Source organism: Silene latifolia, chromosome 7 (genome assembly GCF_048544455.1).
Source record: "Silene latifolia isolate original U9 population chromosome 7, ASM4854445v1, whole genome shotgun sequence".
In the NCBI taxonomy this organism is placed as follows: Eukaryota; Viridiplantae; Streptophyta; class Magnoliopsida; order Caryophyllales; family Caryophyllaceae; genus Silene; species Silene latifolia.
The window spans coordinates 87,659,006-87,664,220 of NC_133532.1; the positions used below are offsets into that span (position 1 = coordinate 87,659,006).

General features: G+C 41.2%; 1 non-coding gene across 1 annotated transcript; it reads left to right on the forward strand.

The window, feature by feature from the left end:
- The first annotated feature begins 454 nt into the window (after positions 1 to 454).
- On the forward strand, positions 455 to 561 carry LOC141593452 (small nucleolar RNA R71). The gene has a single exon (XR_012521533.1). It is a non-coding gene; the product is annotated as a small nucleolar RNA R71 (small nucleolar RNA).
- Positions 562 to 5,215: the final 4,654 nt, after the last annotated feature.

The window sequence follows — 5,215 nt, forward strand, 5'->3', positions numbered from 1 at the left end:
GGAATAAGGGGTACCACTCTTGTATGCTTGAACAGAATTCACTTGTTTATTTGTTCCCCTACATTCACTTTGGTCATGTCCCAAAGTTCCACAATTCTCACATATCCCACTTGGGATTGATGAAGATGCTACTATGGCATTAACATGATGCTTTGGTGATTTTGAGGCTTCTTCAAGTTTAGCCATTGCCTTTTCAAACTTCAAGTTAATGGTATCAATATGAGCGCTAAGTTGAGCACCCAATTGAGTAATAGAGTCCACTTCATGCTTTCCTCCTCTAGTAGCCTTGCGAGGTCTACTATATTGTGAGTTATGGACCGCCATTTCCTCAATCTTGTTCCAAGTTTGATTATCGTCAACTTCGGTGAACATACCATTTGATCCCATGTTGAGAATGTTTCTTGAGTCTTCATAAAGACCATTCCAAAATTGTTGTACCAAGAACCACTCGCTAAGTCCATGATGAGGACATGAGCGACAAATTCCTTTGAACCGCTCCCAAGCTTCATACAAAGATTCTTCATCCCTTTGCTTAAAACCCGTAATTTGAGCTCTTAGCATGTTAGTCTTTTCCGGAGGGTAGAATTTTTTGTAGAAAGTTAGAGCCAACTTCTTCCAAGAGTCAATTCCAAGAGTAGCCTTATCAAGGCTTTTCAACCATTGTTTTGCGGTGCCAATTAGAGAAAAAGGAAATAAGACCCATCGAATTTGGTCTTGAGTCACACCGGTTTGTGAAATCGCATCACAATAGTCACAAAAAGTCTCCATGTGAGAGTGAGGGTCTTCACTAGGTATCCCCCCAAATTGGCTTCTTTCGACTAATTGGATAAATGCGGATTTTGCAATAAAATTTCCGGTTAAGTGTTGTGGTGTGGGAGTACCATTGGGTAGGTTCTCCTCGGTTGGTACGGAATGTGATGAAAATTTAGGCATTGTGGGTTGATTTTGTGTTGGATTTTGTGTTGGGTTCTCCTCACCTTCTCTTGCAAAAGGGTTGATGAACTCAATAGTATTTGGTTGAATATCTACAACCTCACCAATACCTCTCAAAGTACCTCTAACAAGTCTTCTATTGTTTGTCAAAGTCCTTTCAATTTCGTGATCAATGGGTAACAAGTTACCTTGTGATCTTCTAGACATGCAAAATATCAAACAACTTGAAAACAATTAGAACAAACCTTGAGGAGTTTTACTTCCCCAAGGGAAAGAAAGACACGACTAATAACAATCTAAGAAAATCAAATCAAGTTAACACCGTCCCCGGCAACGGCGCCATTTTTGGTCGGACTCACTTGGAGCGTAATTTTCGGTTACTTGTCGTTAGGACCACCTAGACCAAAACAATATTTATAACTTCGCAAACAACACTACTATTAGTAAAGAGGCAAGTAAAGTTCGGATCCCAAGGGACGGGTATTGATGTAGGATTTTCGATTGCAAGTAGCGGTGTCTAGGGGTGTCATGATTTGGGGTTGAGATGAGAAGATCACTACACTAAATAGCAATAAAAGTAAACAAGCAAGATGATTAAAATGAGATGTAAACAATTAATTAAAAGCACTAGGGTGTCATGGGGTCATAGGGGATTCATGGGAATTGATCATACAAACATATTCTCACATTATAAGCAAGCAATTATTGTTGTGATGAATCGAGTTGGTTTATATATTACAATCCTAGGAAGGTTTGGGTCCCGGAGCCGAATCGATTAGATTGTACAACACCTACAAGTCGACTTAATCCTCCCTACTCAACTATATGCATGGTCTAATGAGACTCGAGTTGGTTTATGTCTTACAAGTCTCATTGAAAAGGTAAGTGATGGGTAAAAAATGCAAGGATTCATAGGCTCGCATTTCATCAAACATAACATGTGCATAAGTTGAGATCACAACAAGCAAGCAAATAAATTATGAAAACATATTAAATTAAGCATGAATCATCCCCCATGTTGGTTTCCCTTAATTACCCATTAACCCTAGTTAAGGAAACTACTCACTCATTATCAAGTTTAACATGTTAACAAGGTTATCAATCACATTAACAAAGCAAAACATGATGAATACATGAAGATGATTAACAATAATTAAAAAGGGATTAAGAGAATTATACCTACTAATGATTTCAAAATAAAGAAAAGAATAATAGAAGTACTTGAAAAATGATTGGAAGGTTGTCAATCTCCCAATAATAACCCAAATAATCTTCAATTACCCAAAATAAAAGATGAACAAAAGAGAAATTAAGGAAATGAGATTTGTATTAAGACTTGATTAGAAGTTGATTACAAGATTAAGAAGAGATTAGAATGATATAAACTACACTAAAGATTGATAAGAAGAACATCCTTAATCTAATTAGACTAATGGGGTATTTATAGTGGGGATTAGGTACACAAATTAGGGTTTACTAAGGGCTTAAATGATGATTAAGTCCTTGAGGAATCGCTCCTCTCAGAAAAGATGCGAGTCTCCTTTTTGCCGGTCTTTCATAAATATGCGCATCTTTCATGGAGGGAAGAAGAAGACGTATGGGGCTGTACGAGAATCCGGGCTTCCAAGGGGTCGGGACGAGCGGATTCTTGTGTATCTGGACGGGCGTCTTCATGGCTGGACGAGCGGATTGTGGCGTGGTTGGACGGACGTCCCTCTGGCAAAGACGCTCGGATTCCTGAAGTGTTGGACGGGCGTCTTGCCTGGTTGGACGGGCGGATTGGGTTCCAGCCTTCTTTTCTTCTTTTCTTCTTCCAATAATCCTCCGGGATTTAGTCGGGGATGCAAGGATTTCTTCATCATTGCCCCTCTAATATAATATGTACAAAGGCCTTCTAGTCTTGTCTTCTCTTTGATGCTTGGTCATTAGATTCGATCAATTTAGCTCTATTTTGCCATGAAAATGCAAGGTTTGCACTCCTCTCCTACCAAGGAAACAAAACCTCAAAGAATATGCAAAACAAAGGACTAAAGATAGTAAATGACCCAAATATGCACTAAAAAGCATAGGAACGAGGCTAATTCGGGGACTAAATATGCTCAAATAATGGTCACATCAGCCGCACTCGGACGAGTACCCCAGATACTCGGCCGAGTGACACCTACTAGGTCGAGTAACACGTTATGACGACAACGTAGCCTCCCTTTGTCTCCCTTACTAAGGGCCTCTCATGGTTAATAGGTCGGTCAACAGGTCCCTAACAGGGCGGGTATTACACACATACCCGTAAAATCAATAAACAGAATTGTAAAGAGATAATACCTTACTTGTATTCAATGTCGGGATCATCTGATGGATGTACCAATCTTTGAGACGGCTATATACTCAATTGGTAACGCATTGGAGACAATTTCAAAAGAACCTTGTCCCCAACCTGAAACTCTATGTCACGATGATGTAAATATGCATAACTCTTTTGTCGATCTTGGGCCGCTTTCATCTTTTGTCTGATCAGCTTAACCTGTTCAACCATCTCCTGTACCATCTGTGGTCCTAAAACCACTACCTCAGCTCTATCATCCCATCAAATCAGACTCCTACACCTCCTCCCATACAAAGCCTCAAACGGTGCCATACCAATACTCGTGTGATAGCTGTTGTTATAAGAAAACTCATTCAGATCCAATATCTCCTCCCAGCTACCACCAAAATCCATAACACAAGCTCGCAGCATATCCTCTAAAGTCTTGATGGTCCTCTATGTCTGGCCATCTGTCGCAGGATGAAATGTAGTACTCAACTTCAAAGTAGTTCCCATCATCTCCTGTAACTCTTTCCAAAACCGTGATATGAACCTCGCATCTCTATCTGACACTATATCCTTAGGTACCCCATGCAAACGAAACACATGCTTCCTATATGCCAAATCTAACTGTATCTTGGTCCAAGTATCTTTCATCGGCACAAACTGAGATGACTTGGTCAAACGATCAACTATAACCCATATCATGTTATTACCCTGTTGACTCCTCGGCAAACCCACTATAAAGTCCATAGAGATGGATTCCCATTTCCACTGAGGTACCTCAAGAGACTGAATCTTACCTTGTGGTCGTCGCTGCTCTCCCTTAACCCTCTGACATGTCAAACAACGAGCCACAAACTCAGCTACTTCCTTCTTCATCCCAGGCCACCAGAAAGTCTTCTTCAAATCTTTATATAGCTTGTCAACACCTGGATGTACCGAATATGGTGTGAAATGAGCCTATGTCATGATCACCTTCTTCAACTCCTCATCACTAGGAACACACCACCTCCCATCAAACCTCACACTACCATCTGTATGAATGGAAAATCTAGACACCGTCCCTTTCTCTACTCCAGCTCTCCACTCCTCAATCTTAGGATCCAAAGCCTGTTTCCTGCGAATATCATCATAAAGATCTGGCTCCACTGTCAAGTCCCCTCTAGCATTGTAACACCCTCATACTCTAAGTGCCTTACCAGGACCACTCAGGTATAAGAATGCTACCATCTCGGTTACCCGAGGCATGATATTCATAAGACAATAACGAAACAACTTTAAATAACATAACTTTAGTGAAAAGTACAACTGAAACCAAATCCCAAAATACGGGTACAAGTTCTCAAACCAACTGTCTACTGTATTAACTGAAATGTTATAAAACTAATAAAACTACAGCGGAAGACTTCTATCGTCAGACGGTGGCACATCCCAGCTATCCCAGTACTCAACTCAAACCTGCTCAATTACTGCTCACCATCCCCGAATGGATCACCGCAGGTTTACAAAACAACAACCGGGGTCAGTACTAATCATACAACTCAATATATCAACAATAAGATAAACAGACAGCTTAACCGTCACACACACACCCCATCACACCAATCCCAACAATCTCAATCACCGACTGTCCACTGGACCAGCCCTGCCAGTGGGGGACCGCAGCCGTTCCCACCTAAGCCCCGCTCATCATACCGAACGATAACCCTGTCTATTAATGTGCACATCCCCTTCCGTGGCGGGTTCCACGAAGGGCGAAACTAGGGCGTGAAGCCACTCCCGCAAGTGACTCCACTCAGCCGAGAACGCATCTCGAGAACCAGAGACAAACAATCACAATCACAATCACAACCGTCACAACACAATTACTATATCAAACAATCAATCTCAACACATCAACAATCATCCCATTATGGGACTAATACTGAGTAGGGAATCCTACCTGGAAAGCACAACTATCAGACGGTCTCTACAGCT